General features: G+C 44.6%; 1 protein-coding gene and 6 non-coding genes across 7 annotated transcripts in view; all 7 read right to left on the minus strand.

Moving 5' to 3' along the window:
- Positions 1-27402, minus strand: part of Znf746 (zinc finger protein 746) — a 279080-nt gene that overhangs the window by 122309 nt on the left and 129369 nt on the right. The window lies entirely within an intron of this gene.
- Positions 6575-6646, minus strand: Trnac-gca (transfer RNA cysteine (anticodon GCA)). Its single transcript has one exon. It is a non-coding gene; the product is annotated as a tRNA-Cys (tRNA).
- Trnac-gca (transfer RNA cysteine (anticodon GCA)) lies at positions 10720-10791 on the minus strand. The gene has a single exon. It is a non-coding gene; the product is annotated as a tRNA-Cys (tRNA).
- On the minus strand, positions 15335-15406 carry Trnac-gca (transfer RNA cysteine (anticodon GCA)). Its single transcript has one exon. It is a non-coding gene; the product is annotated as a tRNA-Cys (tRNA).
- On the minus strand, positions 17079-17150 carry Trnac-gca (transfer RNA cysteine (anticodon GCA)). Its single transcript has one exon. It is a non-coding gene; the product is annotated as a tRNA-Cys (tRNA).
- On the minus strand, positions 23225-23296 carry Trnac-gca (transfer RNA cysteine (anticodon GCA)). The gene has a single exon. It is a non-coding gene; the product is annotated as a tRNA-Cys (tRNA).
- Trnac-gca (transfer RNA cysteine (anticodon GCA)) lies at positions 24196-24267 on the minus strand. The gene has a single exon. It is a non-coding gene; the product is annotated as a tRNA-Cys (tRNA).

Below are 27402 nucleotides of genomic sequence, written 5' to 3' on the forward strand. Positions count from 1 at the left end.
GTTGGAGGAGAATGCAGCTGGAACACTGAGCTCTGGCTCTGGCTGTGGTCTCCAAGTGTGAGACCATTTCCCAAAGCAAGTCTGCAGCCCATCTGGTTGGCTTTCAGACAGAAGAGGCTGGTTTGGCTGACAGGGAGATCATTTAGAGCTGTTGATTTGGTTAAGACTTGAGTTGTCCCAATGCTCTCATAAATCCACACTGCCATCACTGAAGCTCCACATTCTTAAGTAAATCCTACTCTCCATAAGATCGATGAGTCTCCTACTCCAGCAGATGCCTAAGGAGGAAAGTCATGAAGTTTGACTTTGAAGTTTGAAGGTTGAGATGAGCCTGCTGGCTGGAGCTGACCCCACTTTCCATGCCACGTCTACCTAGTCGATCTTATGGAGAGTAGGATTTACTCAAAGTCTACTGATTAAAATATAGGTCACAAACAAAACATGCTTTGACAGACAACACAGCTGTGTTGGGCCAAACATTTATGTATGGTGGCCTCTCCAAGAGGGCCACATAAACTTCCCAGTGCAACAAGTAATTGTCTTAAGTTCTTCCCACCATGTGATCCCTGAGTGGTGAATAAGTCATACAGAGGTGGGTGGTTTTGGAATCATCCCCAAAGAGGTAGAGCTCAAGTAATAACAAGGACCAAAGGATGAGGTTGTTTTCACTGAGCAGCTAGTGTCTTGTTGACACCCTGTTCCCTTGAGTCCTGTCCACTTCATGAATCTAGGCCATCAGTTTTGTCAATGACTACCTCTGTGTTTTCCACAGATGTCTGTATCGTGGACATCGATAGCTTCCATGGTTTCACTTTCCTTGCTGAAAAAAAGGCAATGATTAAGAATGTGGAGCTTCAGTGATGGCAGTGTGGATTTATGAGAGCATTGGGACAACTCAAGTCTTAACCAAATCAACAGCTCTAAATGATCTCCCTGTCAGCCAAACCAGCCTCTTCTGTCTGAGGCTTTCCTAAAATTCCAGTTCTCAGGAGGTAGAGGCAAGAGGATCAGAAGTTCAAGGTCATCCTTGGGTACCACTCCTGGGTAGCAGAGCAAGAGCTAACGACTTTGTTGACTCCCCATGGGAGGCCTTATCCTCTCTGAGAAGTGGATGGGGGATGCGGTGGGGAGAGAGGTGGGGGAGGGAGAGCAGGAAGAGAGAACTGTGGTTGGTATGTAAAATGAAAAAAAAAACCTTTTAAGTAAATTAAAAAGAAAAAGAAACTGACTTAAAAAATAAACCTCAAATATATGTTTGGAAATGTAGATGCATTGGTAGAGTGCTTGCCTAAAATGTGTGAAGTCCTGAGTTGGACCCCCAACACCACATAAGTCTGGTGTGGTGGGGCTTTCCTAAAATTCCAGTTCTCAGGAGGTAGAGGCAAGAGGATCAGAAGTTCAAGGTCATCCTTGGGTACACAGTGAATACTAGGCCAAAGACCAAAAGAAAAAAAATTCTAATACAGGAAAACTAGTCATGTTTCTCTACCACAGTTAGTTAAAGTGTCCCCTTGTCCATGCCAATTTGAGCATTTCCAGCCTTTTCACCATCATATCACATGACAAACTACCCCCAAAGTAACAGAACAAAACACACCCCAGAATTAGAAATTGTCCTTCGTTAGCTCTTGCTCTGCTACCCAGGAGTGGTCCTCACTGCTGTTCCTCATGACTCTTGACTTAAGACATTCCTTTCCCACTAGCATTTAAAATGACTGGAAAGATCACTAGAAACATGTGATTTCTGATGGCCAAGAAGTTACCTTGCCTGTCTCTCCAGTGTGCAATGTCATGAACAAGGCAGCCCTTATTCCTTCTGTCTGGTTTGCTCACACTTCTGGAAATACAGTCTGTGATGGTGGATCTTAATTGTCAGCTTGAAGGGATGGAGAAAATGCCAGGGCATTAGTGTATTCAGCTCTGAGGCTGACCATGAGGCGGTCCCCAGAGATCATGGTGGCTCTGACCTAAAGAAGGATTCACCCCTCCATGAACTCACCATAGGATGGAGTTAGTGGAAGGTGCTGAAATATGGGTGGTGGGACCACGCTGTAGGAAGTAGGTCATAGGGCATGTCCTGGGCATTATATCTTGCCCTGGCACCTTCCTGTATTCCTGTTCTCTGGCCACCATGATATCAAATGTTCTGCTCTGTTCATGCTTCCCATTCCAGTCATGATAGCAGTAAGCCCGTGAATCATAAGCAGAGCAAACCTTCCTCCTTCAAGATGCCTTCCTAGGATATTTGGACACAGAAGCACAAAGCCTGGCTAATACAGGCTCTCAGGAAACTAGTGGGTTGCTTATGCATTTGGTTCTATTCCCAACAACAATCACCACACTCCTCTTTGATATTCTTTTCCCTGGCTCAGCTGTATGTATTTGGGCACATCAAGTTCCTATGGGATCATACCCTTATTTTCCTAGGAACACCTGTCCAATGAGAGGATCTAGCTGGTACCACCTTGGTGATGTCATGGTCTTGAAAAAGGGGTTTTAAGCCACACAGTTGAGTTGGTCTTTTCCCTGAGGTTGTATCTGTGGAAGGCATCAAGTTTCCTCCCTCTTAAACAGATATGGATATTTTGGATACATCAATTTTATTTTTTCAACTATGCAATTTCTGAGTAATCCATACCATCTTTGAATTCTGCTTATAAAGCAAGCCAGTTCTCATCTGAGCTCAGATCTTTTTTAGGACCCCTTGCCAAAATGCAGCCTGCAGCAAGTAGCTCATGCACTGAGTCTTTTTCCCAACATCCCCTCCCCAGGTCTCACCATCAAGGACATTTTCTGCTTTCCAGGCTTTCACAGGCTGCTGTTTTCCTGCCCTCAACAGTAGCTTCCTCTCTACCCCTGCAGCTGATAGAACAGATTGCTTACCACGCACCACTTCACAGAAAGCCATGTATTTTGGGATGTGTCCCAGCAAGAACCCCTCCACACCCCCACTTCAGCATTTGGCAGTCTTAGTCACAGGGATGTTGTACAACAAGCCATGAGGAAGTCTGGTGTCACAAAACACACCCATCTGCCATGGGGCCCATGAGTCTGCAGTTGGGATGTGAATAGAATGATCTAGACTGGGCTCTTTGTCAACCAGAAATGTTGACATAGAAATGAGTTTGTTCAGAAATAGAAGAGAAATTAGAATCCAGGATACACAGAATCTGACAGCCCAGGGCACACTCAGGTGAGCAAGGGAAAATGAGGGTACATACACTATTTGAAACAATTATCCAAGTATCAAAGACAGGGGTTTGTGATGAGGTGGTGCCTGTCCACAGTTGAACAGGGAAACACTGGACAGGCATCTGCCCAGAAGTATTTCCTGTGTAAGGTTTGAGTGTGCTTCATGCAAGGTTGTGAATTCAGAAAGCTCTTGTCACCTTTCTAATCACAGATGTGTGTGTGTGTGTGTGTGTGTGTGTGTGTGTGTGTGTGTGTGTGTGTGATGAAGCTCAAAAAGTGATTGTGGGAGAGGAGGAGAAGATCTTAATGGGAGGGGTAATGGAGTAATGGGGCCGGGAGTAATTAGGGAACGAGAGGGACCTGAGCAGGAAGGGGGTGGAGGTGGGGAAAGGAAGGGAAGGCATGAGGGCAAAGTGTAATGACACACATGTATGAAGACACTGCCGTGTGGTGAAACCCAGAATTCTGTACACCAACCCAAAGCAGTGACTGACAACAAACAAAACCTTCTCCAGGAGGCTGAACCTTTGCTTGGACATTGGCTGTTCTCATTTGGCCTTGCTTGAGTCTCACACTCTACAGAACTGTTTACACAGAATTTTCTTTATATCTTTATACTCTGCCTTCATAATATAATTCTCCCAGCTTAGTGACTGGCCTTCTGTCTCCTTCTTGACTGTGACTGATTCAACTCACAAGCTTAGCACATAGGATATAGATGTTTCTGGCTACCGAGAAAGGAAGAAAGTGTCACAAAGCTCAAAGTATGGACTCGGAGAGGTGAGGAACCCAGGTAAAGCTGTGAACTGCCACTCAGTGTGGCAGAGAGACAAAGATCAGGCTGACAAAGAAGGGTTAAGAATGATTGTGCTGCCACTGGGGACCAAATTATTGTGAGTGGCCTGCCCTGCCACCTGAAGCCATGGTGATTTCCAGGTTCATGTGCCACTGAGGGCCATGTCTGGGTCCATAGTCCCACTGAGACCGCATTCTGTGTTGATGTCCATGGCCTGTGTTACCACCAAAGGTCATGTGGATGTCCATGCTCTGTGCTGCAGCCTGAGGCCATGTTGATGTCCATGATCCAGGCTACCTCCCAGGGCCTTGTCTGGGTCCATGGTCCAACTGCAGCTGGGGGCCCTGTTCGTGGTCTGTGCTGTCACCAGAAACCATGTGGAAGCTCATGATCTGTGCTCCTGCTGATTGTAAAGAGCTAGGAAGCTACTTCAGCAGTGATATTGATGACCACAGATGTCCAGTTGAGAAATAGGGACATGGAAGGCTTCTGTGACCCATCACCTCCCCATCCCACCCTAAAATGGGAGATGGTGACAGGTGGTGAATGTGTGAGATTGTCAATGTATTAAAAAACAAATAAGATAGAGAAGAAACAGCTATCTTTTAGTTTAAGCATTAAATCTTATTCATGTTTAAGTCATAACTTTTCAGATTTAAAAACTATGTTTTACCATGACAAACAAGAGATAGTAGAAGAAAAGAAGTACTACAGTGTACCCAGTAGAGCAAGGTCTAAAAAGAAAAACAAATACTGGGCACGGATGATTCCTGGTGGAACACCACGCCCGTTTGAATGGGGAATCCCCAATGGGCTCATTGAATATTTGGTCCCCAGTTGATGGCACTGTTTGGGGATGCTAGGGAACCTTCAGCAGGAAGTAAATCACCAAGGTTGGGCTTTGTGGGTTTATAGGCATGAGGCACTATCAGGAAAGATGTTTTAGTGAGAGCATTCCACAAGAAAAGGACATTGTGGCTACGTGTAATGTGAGCTCATTTTGGTTTTCTCTTTGTCTTTTTTTTTTTAAACTTTGTTTGCTTTAGACTTTTGAAACGGGTTCTCAGAATGTAGCTCAACTTTTTCTTGAATTCTTCACCCTCCTCTTTTCTCAGCCTCCTGAGTGCCGGGATTACAGGCATTCATAATCCTGCTCAACCTCCATTTTAACTTTTAAAACCACAGTATATTAGTGGCTTTTCTTGTTGCTTTGGTCAAATATCTGAAAAACTTAACTCAAGGAAGAAAGGGTTTATTTCAGGTTGCAGTTTGCCAGAAAACACTCCATTATGGCATAGTGGCAGGAGCCGGAGGCAGCAGGCCACACCTCACCTGTGGTCGGGAAGCGGAGAGTGACACATGCTGGTGCTCCAGGACCCCGCCCCATGGTATGGTGCCACCTACAATTGCCACCCCAACTAATTTAATCTAGACAGTCCCTCACAGGCACTCCAGAGCTAGGCTAACCATAATTAGTTTCCATGGGCATGCCAAGAGGCTTGTCTCCTAGCCTGTCTAATTGACAGTCAATATTAACCACCGTAGATAGTATGATGAAAAATAAACAAACAACAACATTGAGCTGCCGAGATAGCTCAGTGGGTAAAGACTGTCGCTGTCAAGGCTGATTGCCTGAATTTGATCCCCAGGGCCCACATGGTGGAAGGACAAGACGAGTTCTGCAAAGTTGTCCTTTAATAGAACCACATGTGTGCCATGGCAGGCACTTGTGTGTAAAGAAACCAAGGAAGTGCAGATGCCCCGATACAGGAGCCTGGCTGCTGAGGTTCAGCCTTTGCTCTCCCTTTGTCTGTGCCAGTAATTCAGGCATCTCAGGCTAATGGAAACAGAGTCATTGGCAGGAGTGTGAGTGGCTGGTGGCACAAAGGGAGGCCTGGTGTCACAGGTTCATGAAACACGAGGGACCCAGGACTTCGGCTGCTGGGCTAGAGAGTCACTGGAGCTGCACTGGGAACACCAGCCACAGTCACTCGCTGCTGTTATGGCCTGAGCTTTGTCCCCTGCAGGATGATTCAAAGCCACCCACCATCTGTGCAGCCCACCCAATATCCGGCATAACAGGTAATGCCTTGGCCAATGGCATGTCCTCAAGCAAGGCCGTTAGTGCCAAGGCATTACCAGTTATGCCGGATATTGCCATGATCAACTTGATGAGGCTGTCAAGACCTGAAGTCTGGCCAAATACGTATGTTTGATGTGCATGCACTTTGGGGATGCGACCATATTTCAATCTGTAGACTTTGAGAAAAGCCCATGGCCCTCAGTAAGGTGTATTATTAGTAGGCTCTGCAGTCGAAGTCTTAAGAGGAAAAAAGCACTCATGTCTCTGAGGGAGAGGAAATGTCACCTTCTATAGACTGTGGGGGTGCCCAGATAAATTTGGTCTCTCATTCCTGCTTTGTCTTCCTTCACCATCCTGACTTATTCTCTCTGGACAGCCTTGATAAACACACATATCCACATATCATATCTGCCACTGTTGTCTTCTCTCACCAAATTCCCATGCTGAATTCATGTGGATGAAAAAACAGGACTATAAACAATGTGTTAGTTGAGGAAAAGGCAAGGGGGCACCCGGATTTGAACCGGGGACCTCTTGATCTGCAGTCAAATGCTCTACCCCTGAGTTATGCCCCCACCTGCTTATGTATTTATAATAAATATTCTAAAACTGCATGGCTTCTCCCTTACTGTTGACATCTGACATGTACACTTGCCAGTGCATAATCTGACACAATCTGCTTCCTTTTGTGAGGCCCAGTCCTTACCTATCTCTGCATGTCTGACTGCCAGAGCCTCATGACTAGCACCCTCCTGCCCTAGTTCCCAGTTGAGGCAGGTACATTAAACATCTTGGAGTCCAAGCGCTGGAGAGTTGGCTCAGTGGTTAAGAGAGCACTTGTTACTAATGCAGAGGACTCAGGTTCAATTGCCAGCACACAGCAGCTCACAACCATCTCTAACTCCAGTCTAAGGGGACTGATTCCCAGTGTGACTCACACTGTACACAGACATTTCTGCAGGTAAAATACCCATACATATAAAATAATAAAAAATATCATGGAATTCTACAGATAAATACCCTTTAAACAAGGTCTTCAAATACAAGAACTCAACAGATCCTTTGGAGGTAAAGGACAGGGCAGATCTGGGAAAAAGCAAAAGTTCTTGGTACTCACCTGAAAAATAATATAGACACTGTGAGAAGGGGAGTTAGGGGTATTGCATGTCTACCAAGCTTAATGATCACTCAGACAGATTAGAGATGATTATTTGATCTGTGACATTCCATATGTAGATTGAGAAAAATAAGTCATTGACTTCACTTTGAAAGGCGACATACCTGATTAGCAACCAAGTCATAACCAGAGTCTACATTTATGCTTAAATGGCCTCTTTGAAAGGTGTCCTGAGGCAGTAGACAAAGAGCCTGATTTGTCTCTTTTCCTCTTTGTTCTCCAATTGCAGACAGAAAGGATCCAGTCCATAGCGGTTTAGAGGGATTGTTGGCTCTGCAGTTTGGTGGTGTTACCAGCATGTCACTATACCAAGAAGGGCCACCAGATGACTGTCACAAAATAGGAGCTGCTTCATATACAGACAAAGGCTTTCTCCCTGATCTGTGCAGATTTTCCCAGTGACTACTGTGTCACCTGTGTTGGTCACCCAAAAGCCCACTGTGGACTATGACTTCTCAATTCTTGGGCACTAGTTGGATATGACTGGCTTTATCCACACAGGTCTCCATCTGCCCTCAACTTCCCCTGTGCTTCTTCATAGAGCATCTCTGGACTTCTAGAAACCTTTCCTACCCAGAGCCCTCCAGCCTCCTCCTTGGGTCCTGTGGGGCACCTCAGTTTGGAGAACTGAGTCCACCTCTCTCCTTCCTTCCTAATACCTTCTACATCACCTGAGCTTCACACCACTCTGGACCTCACTCTCGCCTGCTGCACAGCCACACAGAACTTGTTTTCTGACTTTCACTCTCTGCTTTTCTCATTTTCTGATCCTGGGTTTGAAAGGGAGATATTTTACTGGAGAGTTCATGACCTGTCAGTTCAGCCTTTCTATGAGAACAGGGACCAACATCAAAACAGGCTTTATAACACCCAGAGCTCCGGCCTCAGGATGCACTTAAGTGGGTCAGTGCTCTCTTCCATGTGGACCCTTCTGGTTGCCACTGTGAAGTTCAAAGACTTCATAGATTGTGTGACACACAGTGAGAACTATTCTCCAAAGGGGTCTTGCCCATTGAGACAATGATGGTGGGAAGGAGGTCATTGAGGTCAACCCAATAATGAATCATGATATGCAAGAGATGTTCAGGGAAACAACTGTGTTTTATTCTTTGGGCAATGACTTATTTGATTATTTCAACAAGCTAGGAAATATATCTTCAAGTATAAATAATATATTTGAATCTCTCTAATGTGCCTCATAAGACTGAAGAATTCCATGTGAAGCTGTTGACTTTGCATGTTGCATATCATACCCAGCACATGTAATGTGAGTCAGGAGAACCGGGCTGGGTAGAGGGGTAGGTTGTTGCCTACCCTATTGTGGGGCTGTAAGCAGTCATTTTTTTCACAGAGGGCCATCACTGGTGGTTCTTAAAATGTGGACAGGTTTCACAGGCTTGGGACAATATAAGAGTGGAACATCACACGAGAGATTTGTCTACCCTAGAAAAGTAAGACATGACTGAATAGGACTAACATTAGACTATGGGCAGGCCATTTGGAGTGCAAACATGGCCTAAGGAAGGTGAGGCAAATTGACTCACTCAGCCTTTCATCCTTCCCTGCAGGAAGACCCAGCATGTAGGGCCCAGGTGGGAAAAGAAAACCTGTCTTTCTTTCTTTCTTTTTTTTTTCCGAGACAGGGTCTCTCTGTGTAGCTTTGGAGCCTTTCCTGGAACTCACTTGGTAGCCCAGGCTGGCCTCGAACTCACAGAGATCCTCCTGGCTCTGCTTCCCAAGTGCTGGGATTAAAGGCGTGTGCCACCACCGCCGGCAAAGGAAACTTTTCTAATGTTCCACGGGCAAAAGGAGGTGTAGCTAGAGAACATAAGAATTGGAATCAGGGACTTGTGATCCTCAGTCCAGAAACAAGCGATGCTTAAAAAGCAGGAAGGAGGCTAACCAGAATCTTCTCAGCAGCAGAAGGAGAAAACTTCTGTTCTGAGCTTTAAAGCAGGGAGCTGAGTTCTCATAGTGAGCCACCACCCCAAGCAATAATGTGCCTCTGCACATGGTCAGTTTTTAGCTACGCTCACCGTTTCCAGGCCTTCTCTGCAGTCTGCTCTTTTGCACACATGGTCACTATATGTACCAACAGCCCAGCGTCCTACAGCCCTCAGGTGTGGCTGGAGTTACTAGTTGGGGCATCACTGGTGTTCAACACAGCCATGCCATTTTGCATCGTACATGGTTGTAAGTTCCAGCCCATGCTACCTGACACTCGGGGTCACTGGATGTCAGGAAGGATGTTAGCAGAAGAGTATACTCCCCTAAGGTAAAGAAGGGATCTGTTTTTATTAAGGTCAGAGTCCTCACTGTTTACATGTTTATCTGACAGGCTCCTTTCCAGCCTATAGTGAAAACCTGAGTCCCCTCAATAAACCAATTATCTACTTGCTGTAGACAAAATATCTAGGGGGATTCGATATAACCAGGCTCTGTCATACATGGTAATTTCTTTGCCATTCAATATAGAAACCAAAACATTATTGTATCCCAAATGGCTTTATTACAAGAACCCATGTTTGACGATACAAGATAAGAACTCCTGCTTTTTATACAAATCCAATGAATCATGACATGTGTTCTAGGCACTTATTTTTAAAGACCATCAAAGACAATTCACATGAGGTATAATAAAAGCCATGAGTTGAACTTCTGAACTATATTCTCCTATCTGTATCCACAGTGGGTTCTAAGAGTTTCTATCAAAAAGCTATTTGTTCTCTAAAACCTAAAAAGTAACCATGTTTTTAGTTTTGAGATAGTCTATGTGATTTTTCCATTTTTTTTCTGCAGAATTTTCCTTCCAAAGTTTGATTAACACATGGCATTACCTTCATCTGTTGCACTAAACACAGTACGTAACTTGACTTCCCCCTTACTGACTTGCTAGTTCACCCTCTGCAACACCCCACCCCTGGATTTGAGCTATCTTTCTGAGCCATAGATCTTAGTGGCAGGGATCAGAAGACCAACCTTATTCCTTCCTGGGAGAATTCTTGGATAGAGAAGAAAAAAGGTTAAAGAAACTAAAAAGTGCTGAAAAAGATTTGTCTGTCTCTTAAAAGTGCTGGTGTGGTCCAGTTACAGGCATTTCACACATCCACGTTTCACACACAGATGCTTATAGATGAGTGAAGGTCCGGAGCACAGAACTGCACGGACAGAGCCACGCTGAGGCAGCCTGGGCTGAGGAGGCTTCCAGGAAGCTCTGTAAGGCTGTTTCTCATCTCAGCTGGTTCTAGAAACCACTAGGAAGTTCTTAAGGTACCCCAGCTCCACCCAGGGTGTTCTAATTGTTTGAGGTGAGGCCTGGGAAATGGAATTTTTATAAATACTTTGATTAATCATAATTTATTTGGGCTGGCAAACCACATTAATAAATCCTTAATATTTGCTGTTTCTAAGAAAATAATTTTTAACTCTGTTGTATAGTAAGGAAGAAGAAGTCAAAAACCAGGTGTGCGTAGGGGGCACCTGGATTTGAACCAGGGACCTCTTGATCTGCAGTCAAATGCTCTACCCCTGAGCTATACCCCCTGTTATTAATATACAGCTTAATTAATATCCTTCACTTCAGAGTTACACCCACATCACTTGCACCCTATGCATCATCATTTGGGAAGTCTAGGCTGAAGTCAGAGAAAACACATCACTCTCCTGAATAAAAAGCCTCAGGCTTCCTTCCTTAGACACCCTACAGCCTCTGTTCTCCCGGCCTTCAGTCCCCAGGGTTAGACAGTCCTGGAGAGGGACTGACACTGACTAAAGTGACCCTCAGAGTCAAGCTGGAGTCCATCATGTGTGGTGGTATTCTAATTGTACTGAAATGTGATTTTGATTGTATGTTAATAAATAAAGTTGCCTGGGGGTCAGAGCTATTAGAGCCATAGAAAGAGCATGGCAGTGGTGGCACACGCCTTTAATCCCATAGATCTCTGTGTGTTCAGGGATACAGCCAGCATTGGAGACATATGCCTTTAAGACCTAGAGGGCTGTACATACAGACAGTGACGAGGCAGTCACGTGTTTGGGTTTACAACCAATGAGAAGGCAGAATGACTTGGAAACGATTTACACACAGGAAATAGCTCTTTTTTTCCGAGAAGCTGGGACACAGCAGGAGGAAGGGTGAGATTTTAGCTCTGAGCTCTGACCTCTTGGCTGTCTCTTTTACATTGTTTCTGTGTTTCTTATTTAATAAGACGGTTGGTTACATCTACAATCATGGTGTGACCTACCAACAGAAATTCCACAGGACTGGAGTGTCAGATGTGATGACAAAGTCAGTCCCGGCTTTCCAGGGAACTTGCTGCTGAACTACAGGCTGGACTGAAAGATGATCACTTCTCACTCAGTTAATACAGACAGAAGACAATGAAGAATAAACTCCTCCAATAAACAGTTGAATGTAGACTTTGGAATCCCCAAACCACTGATGGACCAACAGTCACTAGGACCAGGAAATATTACCAGACTAACACATGTGACCCAGAAGTTGGTGGTGGACAAAGCCCTATTCCATGTAGAGAAAGTGTCTGTACATGGGGCTGTCTGTCGTACATGGCTTTTCTCCTCCGCTGGATCCTTAGCCTGTCCTCGAATGAGCTTACAGCCCCTTACTCACTGTACTTTAGAATAAATAAATCATGGTGCATGGTACAGCTGGCTGGAAGTTTTTATTTTATAATCACATTTTCTTCTTAATCTGGAATATTAGTTTGGATTTCTCTACAAGGAGACCTTTAAACTAGAATTTGAAAGCAAGTAATTTTGCTTTGCAGAAAAGTCTAGGAAACACTGGTAGAGGATGGCTAACTTAGGCTGGGAAAGGAAGAAAGGCAAATATAGGTGGGAGATGAAACATTCATCTACCATATGCAACCAGGGCTTTATACCAAGTCTGAACACATATAGAAGACCTCAGGTCACCCACCTTCAAAGGGAGCTGGTATGTTTAACCACCACCTCCAAACAGTATTTGTCGAGGCTGTTCATGGGACAGAGCGCTGCTTCCTTGATGTTGTTAGCATGTTGCATGTACTGCAACCTGAACATACTTCAGGCATAAAATACTAAAGTTGGCATTTGGCCTTCATGCCCAGAAATGTGCTGAGGGCCTGGCTGTGTGCATCAAAGTCACTTGCTCTATACTATGAGCTAACACAGCATGAAGGCAGAGCTTCATAAGGTGAGGCCAACCTTGCATTCCTCACATAGTTAGCTTGGTTATTACCTGTTATTCTTTTTTTAAATACAATGCTGAATTTGATTTATTAAATTTTTTATTTATGGTTTAGGAAAAAAACCATGTTCAATAAGTGAGATTGGCCTCTTATCTTGTTTTTCTTACAATCTTTGGTAACTGTCACGGCATCCTCCTCCCTACGCCCATGTTCTCTCATTTCGTTGTTAATAACCTGCCGAGTCCATCGGTGCTGCCTGATGACTGACCTTGCTGACTTGATTTATACAGGTGCCAACGCTGTAGCGAGCTCATGGTGCAGCAGTCATGTCCGCAGAAGACAGTCATGTCCGCAGAAGACAGTCATGTCCGCAGAAGACAGTCATGTCCGCAGAAGACAGTCACGTCCGCAGAAGACAGTCATGTCCGCAGAAGACAGTCATGTCCGCAGAAGACAGTCATGTCCGCAGAAGACAGTCATGTCCGCAGAAGACAGTCACAGCACTCCTCCCCATTCTCCAGCTCTCACCTTTCTTCGGCTCATCCTCGGAGGTGTTCCCTGAGCCTTGAAGAGAGGATTCTTTAGGAGCCAGATGTACCCACGGCTTTGTCAGAGGCCCTGTAAACAGACAAAGGGGAGACTAGTTCTGTGTCCTTGTCTAGGGACAGACTTGGTGAGGTCTACTCAGGGGCTAGGGCCAGAGCCTTGAAGGAGTTAAGGTTTCGGCTCCTAGGAACTCGGATTTCCCCTTTTAAGGGCTGTGGTTATCAGTCCTAAGGCAGCTGTGCCTGGGGTGTCCTGTGTTCTCTTTGCCAATATTGTTTACTTAGCTCCATGCTGACCTTAGCTCAATTTCCCCCTGAGAACAGTATATAAGATGCTTTGCTTGCTAATAAACTTGCTTGGCATAAAACATAGCTTGTGTAAGACCTCCTGACCACACCTTTTTTTTTTTATCTTCTTTATCTTCTCATCTCCTGGTCTTCCACTTAGGATTCCGTCACTGAAGAATGACCTGTTGGTTCAGGTCAGGGGTTGATGTAAATGTCCAGTTTAAGGTCTGAGTACTCATTAGTCAGTCACATATACTCAGCACTTTGACCAGTTACGAGTCTCTGCATTAACTTCTGATCATTGCAGAGAAACGCTTCTCTGGCCAAGGTTGAGGGCAGCATTAATCTAGCAGTATAAACATTTAAAGGACAGTTTGACATGTCATTTAGCAAAACAACAGTAGTAGGCTCCTCCCTAGGACCTGTGACCTCCCAAGCCATGGGCTTTTGACCAGGTCTGCAGAATTCCCTCCTGTGGAGCAGGCCTCAAAATGAATCCAATAGCAGTTGTATGCAGCCTTAGACTTCATGCCAAGTGGGCGTATCTTGCCTGGCAGGTCAGTACTGTAGCAGGCAGGGGTCATTGCAGAGATACCATTGATGTCTGTTCTCCAGCAGCTTGTCTAAGCACCTTCCAGAACTATGAAAACATTTTCAGGTAAGTTCCAGCTTGTTTCTCTATGTCCTCCCACAAAAGGGTATAGTGTCTTCAGCAATAGCGTCTTTACTCTAGTTCAGCATACTCTCATCTTTAAAACTCTGCTAACCTCACCATGTCTTCCAGGCTGTGACTAAGTCCATTCCAATCAGCCCGGCTCTGTGCTGCTACTCTCTTTCCTATTACATCTGATGGAATTTTGTGTTTCACATCATTCTCACTAGACCAAAGACCACTAAAATGGGACAAAGATGAAGTGTCATGACCATATTTCCTTAGTCTCTGTAGCCATCCAATCCCAGCCTCAGATACAGGATGTCAACTGAGGGGCTAAGCACTGACTCCTAGTAACTCCACAGCTCTCTAGGTTTATTTCCAGTTATACTAAGAGAGACGAGAGAGACAGGTGTCAGTGCTTCAGCATCTGAGGGTATGAGGCAGGGGGGTCTCGAGGGTGAGGTAGAAGAAAGCATGCAACAGAAACAGAGATTGGCATCCAGCAGCCTACCAGGATGGCTTGCACCCAACAAATCAGCCCTCCGTACTGAGGAAGGTGAAGTTACAGTGTGGTTTTTACACATAAAAGAAACTAATTAGAAAGAAACACCATTTATTTGATGGATGCCATGGTAGGAAACAGCTTGGATCTAAGCATTAGATGCAGACTGAGAGTTCTCTGGTTCAACCCTCCACACCCTGGTACCACCCAGTCTAAAATTTCTTTGTTAAAATGTAGTTCAATGTCATAATTTCTGTCCCTGGGGAAAGGGGGTGAATAGGGAGGGAGATTAAAATTTTTTGGAACAAGTAGGGGCTCCTGCCCTGGTTCTTGACTGTCATGGGTGCCCAGAGTACCAGGTTGGCTTCTGACATATCCTAATAATCTCTTTTTCTAGGTCTGAGTAGCTGTTCAAGTCTGGCTTTCCTGCCTTTCCACAGGAAAACACACTAAGGATGCAGGAGCCGGCTGGCTCTGAGCTTATCATTAATATCATGGCTTCAGACCTTCTTGTCAAATAGACTCCCAGATAGAAACTGGGTATTCAAAGTGGACCTCATCTCTTAATGGTCAACTGAAGCATAGAAAAGCTGATCCCTCTATGATCAGAACACAGGACAGAGGTGAGGAGTGGACTGGGAAGAGAAAACAGGGAGATGCATGCAACGGGGAAGACACTAACTACAGTGAGCAGCTGGTGTGCTCAGGTGAAGACTTGTAAGCCCTGTGGGCTCTGGGACCATGAGTGACTGCAATGGATTAAGGAGCTAAGCTACACACACTCTGAATTATAAAGCCCAGAATGGAGGATCTGGGATTAGTTGAGAATTCCCAATAAAGACCTCCTAGCTTCACTGAGTTCCCCCCAAGGTGAATGTGGCAAATTAACTACCAAAACATTCCAGCAAGGGGGCACCTGGATTTGAACCAGGGACCTCTTGATCTGCAGTCAAATGCTCTACCCCTGAGCTATACCCCCACCTGCTTATTAGTGTCTCACAGGCACTCAGAACCTGCATGGCCACTCCCTGGCTGTTAATGTCACAGGTACACATGTCAGTGCTCTGCCAACATCTGCTTCCTCCTATGAGACCCAGCCCTGAGCTGCCTCTGCACATGACTGTCATGTCCTCATGAATGACTAGCATCCTCCTGCCTTAGATCCTAGCTGAGGCAGGGGCATTAAATTCAGGAGGCCTGCTTCTGTAGACTTCTTCAACTCAACCAAAGGAGCCATGTGCACATATACTGGCTGCTTAGCTGACCTTTGGAGGTGAGCGGGACTGGGATTGTAAAAAGGGAAAGTTCTCTGTCCACTGAGAACTTGGTCAGACTCTCTGGAGGGACCCAGGGTCTGATGTATCTCAGCAAGCTCTACAGGCAATTCTGACAGACTATTGGGTGTAATTCCATCCCTGATCTACACCCCCACTGGTACCAGTGTTCCCAGTTAATTAATTTCACTATAAAGTTAAATTACAGATCCTCTCAGAACTACTTTCCAGAAGCAGCCAGACTTGACTGGTGAGATGCCTTCTTCAGCTCTGAAGCTTTCCAAGTCCACACTATTTCCTTTTAATCTTTGTTTATTCTTTTCTAATACAATACATCCCAATCTCATCCTACCTTCCCTCCACTGCTCCTGGTAACCGACCCCCACTTTCCCTCTCCCCGAGAGCCAGTGCTCCTAAATTTCCCTTCAGAAATGAGCAGTGATATCAGCTGAACACAGCATAACAAGGTGCAATATGACTAGGCAAAAACCCTCGTATCAAGGCTGAATAAGTTCCCCAATAGGCGGAAAAGGGTCCCAAGAGCATGGGAAAGAGTCAGAGACACCTGCACTCCCACTGTTAGGAATCCCACAAGACCCCAACTAAACAAGCACAGCATGTCTGCACAGGACTTAGCACAGTTCCATGCAGATTCCAGGATGCGGTTTCAGACGCTTTGAGCCCCATAAGTGCTGCTTATGTGACTCTGTGGGCTGTCTTCCCCAGTGTACTCCACCCATCTGGCTCCTACAATCCACCCAACACCCCTCTCCTCCTTCCCTGAAGACAGAATGGCTGCCTCTCAGAGCCTCTCACAGTGCCCTAACCTGCACCATCAGCAGCAACACTGCAGGATCCCTCTCTCCTGGTACAGTAGCTGAGCCAGGCTTTAGCCTTTGAGGATGAAGCAAGTGAGCAGTGGGCTCTGGAGGGGAAGAAGCTCATGTGGGAAATGTCCACCCCACACAGATAGCCCGGTTCTGGGATTTGTCTACTTTGTTCTGACCACATGTTCACCAAGCAGCCATGGAGGGAGATATTTTTTGTTCGGCTTTCCTTTGTGGTCCCTGGACACTGGATGTCTATATGGCTGCTGTGCCTGGAAAAATCAGAATTCTCCACCATAGTCCTTGCCTTCACTTTAAGAACCCAACAGAACCAGAGAAAATAGATATGTACAGGAAGAATGTAGACATTGAATAAAAGTGGGAGGGACATGGAGCTAGTAGGAAGAGATGGGAAGCAGCTATCCATCCACATGAATGGCTACCCTGTAGCTTCCAACTCTGGTGAGGACCATAAATGTAATAAATAGAAGCATAGGACTGAGTGTGTGATAACTCCATAGGTAAAATCATAAAGAAATAAACTTATGGTAGGGGGCACCTGGATTTGAACCAGGGACCTCTTGATCTGCAGTCAAATGCTCTACCCCTGAGCTATACCCCCTCCCTACCAGACATGTTTAATAAGTGCCTTTTACCTTCATAGTCACACTCAGCATTCCTTCAATGTATACATTTTACTTGGTAAGACTATCCCTGGTGCTTCCATAAACTCAGCTCAGAGAGCTCCCTCTCTAGTCCCCAGTGTCTCTAACTCTGCCCCTTGTTGTCATGTCAGCAACATACACACACACACACACACACACACACACACACACACACACACACACGAACATCTCAGCCTATGGAACAGCATAGCTGGAGACAGAGAGACATAAGCTACTATAAAGGACTCAGCTTTACATGTCTGGCTTCTTCAGTTATACACAAGCCCTCAATGTGAAGAGACTGTGCCTAACATCTTTGGGGAACTATGTGGTACCTGCATGTGAAGACATCTCTCCAGCCCATGGATGATCTGAGTGTTGCCCCTGAGGGTAGCTGCTGGGTAGATGGTGAAGACATCTCTTCAGGCCTGAGTGGATCATTGAGGATCTCTGACAGCAGAGCAGGAGGACACAGAGGGTCAGGAATTCTGACACTTTGGCCTCTACCCTGGCCTTCAGATCGATCACCATTCCACACACTCATTGTCATATGTTTATATCAACATATATGGCACAATTCAATTATTTTGAAAACTCATTATTATTGTAAAAGATTATTAAGAAAAAAAACACAACACTCCTCCAAATTCTTTTCTTATTGCTCCTGTCACCCAAAGGGAGCCATTCTCCAAAGGTTTCCCTGTCTCTTCTAGTCTATCCTGTGCACTTATGTAAAATGCATACAGCATGGCAGGTCTGATTTAATCAGGTCTGGACAACAGTAACTAACTGACTTGTAGAGGAGGATTATAACTTTCATGTCTTCTTCCATTCTCACTTTCCCATTACATTCATGTCCCAACCTTTAGTTGGATGACCTTCTCTGTTTTTATCATGATGACTTGTCAACACTGTGTATGGTGGATGTGCATCACTCTAAACAGGACAAAGACATCGGGTAGAACTTTTGATTTTCCTGAAGTTAATGGTAGTCTTATGTTTAAACTGATTCATTTTCTTTAAATATCTCCATCTTCCACATACCCCGAGTTCTCCATGAAATATTTTTCAGAATAATATGGATATATTTCTACTGTCTAATGAACATTTCTACTTTCTGTTTTCCAGGAGTGACCTGGCTCCTGATCCTTTTGTTCTGGTTGTCCCCAAAGGCCTGCTGCATGGTCAAGGCCCTGTGACTTCCTTCACCATGACATTCTTCTTTTCCACCATCTCTTCTGTGTGGAAGTGTCTCTTTCCCAGATTTTGAGTTCTTGGATGTTTCTTAACATAATGACTCTCCTTCTTTTGGGAGATGAACCCATTCTGTGAGAGGTGAATGGATGTAAAATTTATAGCCTTTGTATGTCTGATAAGGCATATAATTCTTCCCACACACTATACCAATAATCTGTATATTTAATTTAAATATTTTTCATAAAATTATGTGGTGGTTTGAATGAGACCAACCACCAGAAGTTCATATATTTGAATGTTTGGTCCCCATTTGGTGGACTGTTTAGGAAGGATTAGGAGGTGTGGCCTTGTTGGAGGAGATGTGTCACTGGGAGGGGACTTTGTGGTTTCAAAATCCCATATCAGGTCAGTCTTACTCTCTGCCCCCTGCTTGTGGATCAGATGTAAACTGTCAGTTAACTGCTCCAGTGCCTTGCTTGTCTGCCTGCTACCATGCTTCCCACAATGATGATCTAACCCCATGCTATTGTAAGCAATCCCCCCATTAAATGCTTTCTTTATAAGTTGCCTTCATCATTGTGTTCCTTCATAGCACTAGAACAGTATAATAAGTATATATGTAACAGTATAGTAACAGAATAGTAAGTGAGAAATTGCTATCAGGGCCTGATATTCAAGCAGTTGAATAGTGTAAGTGGAGCTTAATGGGGCATGCTAATAGGAACTTAGAAAACAGTAGTACACAGAGCAATATGGGTGTGGAGTTCTAGCTCAAAAGATTGCAGAGGGGAAGAATATTAACATTCTTATTATAGATTGACAAATAATGTGGCCACCTTTTGCTCTTGACTAGAAATCTGCCAGAGGCTAAAGTGAAGAGTTTTGGATGAATGTCCTTGTCAGAGGTGATTCCAAGACAGCCTGGTGTCGACTGTGTCACGTGGTTCTTACTGATCCTCTTCTGCAGATCTACAGTGACAAGGAGAAGGAAGGGCAAACAAAATACAAATGGATGTCACTGGTTCCTTGGAGCCATCCTCCACCTTTGACTCTTAAAACCATTCTACCTCTTCTTCACTGTAGAACCCTGAGACTTGAATAGAGGGGGTTGATGAAGGCATCCCTTTTAGGACTGAGTGCTCCAACGTCTCTCACTCACTGCCCACTGTCCAGTGTGGGTCTCTGTGTTCATTTCCATCTAATGCAAATAGAAGCTTCTCTGATGTGGACTGAGCAAAGCACTGATCTATGAGAACAGCAGAATGTCATTAGGAGTCATTTTATTGCTATGTTCCTTTAGCAAAAAAAATAGTAGTGGATTTCCTCCAAGGGCTCGTGCCCCAGCTAGTCTCAAGTTCATAACCTTTGTGGAAGTGTCAGATGTGGGTTCCATCTCCTGGAGCAGGCCTTAAACCCAATTTTTAAAAAGTTGTGGTTGTGCTGGGTGGTGGTGGCAAACACCTTTAGTCACAGCACTCTGGGAGCAGAAGCAGGTGGATCTCAGAGGTCAAGGCCAGTCTGATCTAAAGAATGAGTTCCAGGATAACCAGAACTACACAGAGAAACCCTGTCTCAAAAAAAACTAATAAAATAATAATAAAAATAATAATAATAAAAATAATAATAATAAATTCAAACTTGTGGTTACTCCCATAACATCCATGTCACTATTGAACCAAGGTGTCTTGTAGGCAGATGAATGTTATAGGTCACAGGTTTTGTATCTGGGTGATATTGATGATTAACTTTCTCCTCTGGTAATTAGTGGAGTGCCTTCATGCACCATGAATGTTTGTCAAGATGGATGAGGAAGCTGAGCATCACTTTAACTTCTCCATGTTTCACAAGGTAAGTAAGTGCTGTCTTCAGAGAACCAGACTCCCTCAAGATCGAGCTGTACTCCTCTTGGATATCTACCCAAAGGACTCTCCATCTACTGAAGAGATACTTGCCCATCCATTTTCATTGCTGCTCTATTCATAATAACCAGAAATTGGAAACACCCTTGACATTTGTCAACTGATAAATGAATAATGAAAATGTGGTACATTTATATAATGTAATTATTCAGCCATTAAGAAAAAAGAAGTTTTGAAAATTTCAGGAAAATGAATGGAGCTAGAAACAATCATCCTGAGTGAGGTCCAATAACCCCAAAGACAAATATTGAATGTTTTCTCTTATGTGAAGGTAAGCTTTTAAACATTTGATCTGTGAATTACAACCCAAATAACCACAGAGGTTAGGTACCTATTAGCGAACCATGTGGTGGGAGAGGATCTACCAAGGAAGGGAAATAGAATAAGTACTATTCAGATATAAGGGTAAATTAGAAGATTAAATAGGGAGAGGGATGGGAGAGAAGGGAAAGAGAAGGACTATGGGGAGGGATATCTAACACCGGTCTTCTGACAACTTACATGGAAGTCTACTACAATAGAAGATTCCTAAAATACATACCTATATCAAATGAATTTAAATGCCACCAAGTAAAACCTCCAGTGCCAGGAATGGGTTATATCTTATTGAATTGGTAGCCACAATGGTTCCATGAAGCCCCCAAACATCACCATCTATTCCCAAGTCTATTGGTCGTTCTCCACAACCTGATGGTAAGACCCCATTGCTGAGGACAAATGTATTTCTTTAAAAATATTTTCATTAATTTTGAGATTTTCTTACATTATATTTTGATTGTATTCACCTTCAACTCCTTCTTTTATCTCCTCTTTACAGGTCTATCTTACCTTACACCCCCAGCTTACACCATCAGCTCTTGTCTTGGCCACTTAAGGAAAATTGAGTGTGAACTTAAGGATAACACCACAGTTAAGCATCCTTTCCAGGACCAAAGCTGATGTCTTTAGCACAACTGAGAGAGATGGCATTGAGATTGGGTAAGGATGGAGAGGAGAAGAGTGGAGGGCAGACTTTAATAGAAAAATCTTTCCAGGTCAAGATCATTAGGAGGAACCAGTAGATGGTGAACATGTAGGAAGCTGGGTGTGGTGACAGGGTAGAAGAGATGCTTACTCTGTGAATCTGCTGATTCTCATTCAGCAGAAGCTTGTATTGGGAATCATTTCTGGACTTTCACCCTATGCTTCCCACCTTATAATTTTCTGGACCCATATTTGAAAGAAAATATCAAAATCATGGAGATTTTTGCCCCATGCTTGTCCCAAACCAGCAGCTCAGCATCAGCAGAGACCAGGTACAGAGACTCAGAGCTCAGCCCTTAAAATGCACTGATTGGGGTCAGGTACCTCTGCCATGTGGCTCCTTCCTCTGAAAGCATCACAGTGAGGATAAAAGACCACACAGATGCTAGGGATGCAAGAGAGTACTGCAGCTAAAAGATGTAGTCTGTTGAGACAGAACCGGTAAGGGTAACAGGGAGGCTAGAGCACAACTTTCATGATTGGCATTAGATGACTGGGGCAATCACAGAATGCTTCTCCTCTGGAAAATATTCATTCCTATTTATCTAGTAAATATACTTCCAGTGTATATTTCATCCATAGAATAAGACTTTCCCAAAGAAATAAAATCACTACACCAAAATCAGGCTCAGAAGCCTCATTGGTGGATTCCTACAAATGTATAGGCAAATAACACAAAGAGATTACCACTGCTCAACTCACTGTGGAGTCAGCACAACCTTAGTATCCAGTCTTCTAGAATGTGTGTGTGTATGTGTGTGTGTCCAAATGAGCTAACTATTTTTAGTAAGTGTTTTCATAAATAGAAGCATGCAGTTGGTATTTTGTGATTACTAACCATCAACACATCCCACGGTTTCACATGAATGTTCCAGAAAATATCTGATTCAGCATTGGATCTTCCTAAGCACTGTCACTTGTTACAGAAAAAAATATCCTAATAAATGCTCATGTGAGACAAGGACTTGTCTTTCAAGTTTGGGGAGATCAACATCCTCCAAAACTCCACTGGAGTTTGTCACTGATGTGGCAATTCACAGGAGAGACAGAGACACTGTGACCCAGCACTGTGCTGATTTGATTCTGTGTTTGGTCTTATGGAATCCTAGTCTCTCTGCAGAAAGAGCTGAGGCCATTAACACAGTGTGTATGAGGAGGCTGCAAGTTTCCTCTATGTCTTCAGTAAAAACAGCAGGCAGAGGAGCTGTCCATGGTATGCACCGGAGATCCAGCATGGTCAGGCTCTGCTTGGCCCTTCACACTGAGCTGTGCCAACAGCTGCCAAGGAAGTTGGGATCTTTGGTGAGAAGTTTATTACAAGGAGTAACACTTAAAACACGGACACATGGCTGCCAGAGCACAGATGCTAAGCCTTTAGAACTGATGCCAGTCATGAGCCACCAGTTGGATGCAAACCAGACCCATGATTAGCTTGGGACCCCTGTGATCTATAGAATACATATGATCTAATTTTCTGATGCATCACATCTGACAGCCTGAGCTTCCACATCCCCAGTCCTGATGAATCAACTGGTTATATCTAACTACAGTGGAATACCAGTCCAGTTTCCCCTGCTTCATTTCTTTGGGATCTTTTGCCTCCTGCCCACTGAATCAGTACGCTGACTTCCATACCCTGAGAACCACCAATGGTTGAGGTTTAGAGAAGTCTCTCTGTGTTCTAAAAATGCCGAAAACTTGATCACCTGACAGACTTGACTTCCAATGAATATACTTACACAGCAAGCTGTCACATTCTTATACAGGCGAGGGATCTGATTGGTGATGGCAGAGCTCTGCCCTCACTGGCTGAGGCCCAACACATATGAGACAAAGAGAAAGTAGGTCTGTACTGTGAATGTGGTCACTTAGTTTCCAAAATCACATAAATAAGGGGGCACCTGGATTTGAACCAGGGACCTCTTGATCTGCAGTCAAATGCTCTACCCCTGAGCTATACCCCCACTGGTGCCAGTGTACCCAGTTAATAAAGTTCATCTGTGTGGTAATATGGTTTGACTACAAAGTTAAATTACAGATCCTCTCAGACCTACTCTCCAGAAGCAGCCAGACCTGACTGGTGAGATGCCTTCTCAGCTCTGCAGCTTTCCTGGCCCATCCTTCATCAGCACCATCAGCCAAGGAAATGGAGAGGAGCAGGAGGAAATGCAGACCTGAGCCCATTTCACACTGCTGTTCCGGGTTAGCTGAGCTGGCCAAGTGCCTTCCACCTGGGCCCCCAGACTCCCCTCCCCTCCTTCCCTGAAGACAGAATGGCTGCCTCTCAGAGGCTCTCACAGTGCCCTAACCTGCACTGTCAGCATCAACACTGCAGGATCCCTCTCTCCTGGTACAGCAGCTGAGCCAGGCTTTAGCCTTTGAGGATGAAGCAAGTGAGCAGTGGGCTCTGGAAGGGGAAGAAGCTCACATGGGAAAGGGCCGCCCTCCACAAACAGCCTGGTTCTGGGATCTGTCTCCTTAGTTCTGACCACATGTTCACCAGACAGCCATGGAGGAAGATAATTTATTGTTTGTCTTTCCTTTCTGGTTCCTGGACAATGGTTGTCTTTATGGCTGCTGTGCCTGGAAAATTTTGAAGAACAGTCCTTGCCTTCTCTTTAAGAACCCAACAACAGAACCAGAGGTATTGATATATGCAGAAAGTGAGGAGACATAATAAGAATGTGTGAGACATGGAGTTTATAGGAAAAGATGGGAGGTAGCCATCCATCCACATGATAGGCTGCTCTGTAGCTCCCAACTCTGCTGAGGACCATTAGTGAGGACCATAAACAGAAAAGACATAGAACTGAGTGTGTGTGATAACTCCATAGGTAAAAACATAAAGAAATAAACTTACGGTAGGGGGCACCTGGATTTGAACCAGGGACCTCTTGATCTGCAGTCAAATGCTCTACCCCTGAGCTATACCCCCTCCCTGCCAGACATGTTTAATAAGTGCCTTTCACGTTCATAGTCACACTCAACATTCCTTCAAAGTATACTTTCTACTTGGTAAGACTAACCCTGCTGCTTCTATAAACTCAGCCCATAGAGGTCCCTCTCCAGTCCCCAGTGACTCCAATTCTACCCCCTGTTGTCATGTAAGCACAACACACACACACACACACACACACACACACACACACACACACACACACACACACACACACACACACACACAGCCTGTAGGAACAGCATAGCTGGAGACAGAGAGACATAAGCTACTATGAAGGACTTCAGATTTACATGTCTGGCTTCTTCAGTTACACACAAGTCCTCAGTGTGAAGAGACTCTGCCTAACTTCTTTGGGGAACTGTGTGGTACCTGCATGTGAAAACATCTCTCCAGCCCATGGATGATCTGTGTGTTGCCCCTGAGGGTAGCTGCTGGGTAGATGGTGAAGACATCTTCACCTGATACGGTTCAGGCCTGAGTGGGTCATTGAGGACCTCTGACAGCAGAGCAGGAGGACACAGAGGGTTTAGGAATTCTGAAGCTTTGGCCTCTACCCTGGCCTTCAGATCGATCACCATTCCACACACTCATTGTCATATGTTTACATCAACATATATGGCACAATTCAATTATTTTGAAAACTCATTATTATTGTAAAAGATTATTAAGAAAAAAAACACAACACTCCTCCGAATTCTTTTTTTATTGCTCCTGTCACCCAAAGGGAACCATTCTCCAAAGGGTTTCCCTGTCTCTTCTAGTCTTTCCTGTGCACTTATGTAAAATGCATACAGCATGGCAGGTCTGATTTAATCGGGTCTAGACAACAGTAACTAACTGACTTGTAGAAGAGGATTATAATTTTCATGTCTTCTTCCATTCTCACTTTCCCATTACATTCATGTCCCAGCCTTTAGATGGATGACCTTCTGTGTTTTTATCATGATGACTTGTCAACACTGTGTATGGTGGATGTGCATCATTCTAAACAGGACAAAGACATCGGGTAGAACTTTTGATTTTCCTGAAGTTAATGGTAGTCTTATGTTTAAACTGTTTCATTTTCTTTAAATATCTCCATCTTCCACACACCCTGAGTCCTCCATGAAATACTTTCCAGAATAATATTCCATGCATGGAAACATTTCTACTGTCTAATGAACATTTCTACTTTCTGTTTTCCAGGAGTGACCTGGCTCCTGATCCTTTTGTTCTGGTTGTCCCCAAAGGCCTGCTGCATGGTCAAGGGCCTGTGACTTCCTTCACCATGACATTCTTCTTTTCCACCATCTCTTCTGTGTGGAAGTGTCTCTTTCCCAGATTTTGATCTTGGATGTTTCTTAACAAAATGACACTCCTTCTTTTGGGAGATGAACCCATTCTGTGAGAGGTGAATGGATGTAAAATTTATAGCCTTTGTATGTCTGATAAGGCATATAATTCTCCCCACACACTATACCAATAATCTGTATATTTAATTTAAATATTTTTCATAAAATTATGTGGTGGTTTGAATGAGTACAACTACCAGAAGTTCATATATGTGAATGTTTGGTAGACTGTTTAGGAAGGATTAGGAGGTGTGGCCTTGTTGGAGGAGATGTGTCACTGGGAGGCATACAATTCTTCCCATTATACTGATACTCAGGACACTTAAAGATTTTTTATAAAATAAAGTGGTGGTTTGAACTAGAACAGCCCCCATAGTTTCACATATTTGAATGTAATCACCAATTGGTGGACTGTTTAGGAGGATTAGGAGGTGTGGCCTTGTTGGAGGAGATGTGTCACTGGAAGGAGACTTCGTGGTTTCAAAATCCCATATCAGGTCAGTCTTATTCTCTGCCTCCTGCTTGTGGAACAGATGTAAAGTGTCAGTTAGGGCTCCATTGCCATGCTTGTCTACCTGCTACCATGCTTCCCACCATGGACTAACTCTTCAATACTGTAAGCAAGCTCCCAAATCATTGCTTTCTTTATAAGTTGCCTTGATCATGGTGTGTCTTCACGGCACTAGAATAGTATATTAACTATATATGTAACACTATAGTAACACAGACAGTAAATGAGAAGTTGATACCAGGGCCTGGATTATTGCTATGACCAACCTGACCATTCTGCTTGTTAGAGGAATATGGAAGATGTTGAGACTCTGGATTAGAAAGACAGTTCAATGCTGTAAGTATGACTTACTGGGCCTTACTAATAGGAGCTTGGATAACAGTAATGTTCACAGTAATGTGGTTGTGTAGTTTCAGCTCAAAAGAGGCAGTGTGGGAGATTTGTCCCCAACGGCATGGGCATGGGGGATCTGGCCCTAACCTTTGCCTGAACAGAGCAGGAGAGCTGGCCCTTATCATGTGAGCACGAGAGAGCTGTCCCAGCTCCTCATTGATGCCACTTGTGGGAGAACTGGCCCTACCCCCTCACCAAACACTAGGTGGTATAGATTCAGGGTAGCTGGTCCTGCTCTCACTTGGGGATAGTGAGAAAACTGGCCTAGGTGGTGAGGTGCAGGTGAGGCAGGGGCATGGGAGAGCTGGCCCAGATGGCATTTGAGTAGGAGAGCTTGCCCCATCCCTTGCCAGCTGATACATGTATGCAGGAGAGCTGGCTTCTCCACTCCCCTGGGCAGAGCAGAGGAGCCAGCCCAAAGGCATTGGAGCAAGAGGGCTGGCCCTAACCTTCACCTGGGCAGAGTGGAAGAGCTGGCTCTGGTGGCATGGGAGTGGGAGAACCAGTCCCACCCCTCACCTGGAGCATTGCTGGTATGGGAGAGCTGGCCTCACCCCTTGACCGGGCTGACACTGGTTGCTTGGGTACAGGGTGCAGGAGAGCTGACCCATGTAGGCAGAGTTATGCTGTCCCAACCGTATACTCCCAAATAACTGCAGCCACTTCCCAAAATACTGACTCAGAGACTTAATATAAATTATAAATGCTTGCCCGATAGCTCAGGCTTGTTACTAGCTAACTCTTACATTTAAATTGACCCATAGTTCTTATCTATGTTTTGCCACATGGCTCTTGGCGTGTTACCTCATTTACTGCATGTCCTGCTTCCTTGGTGGCTGGCTGGCATCTCCTCAAACTATGACCTTCCTTTTCCCG

Source organism: Peromyscus maniculatus, chromosome 3 (assembly GCF_049852395.1).
Source record: "Peromyscus maniculatus bairdii isolate BWxNUB_F1_BW_parent chromosome 3, HU_Pman_BW_mat_3.1, whole genome shotgun sequence".
NCBI classification, from domain to species: Eukaryota; Metazoa; Chordata; class Mammalia; order Rodentia; family Cricetidae; genus Peromyscus; species Peromyscus maniculatus.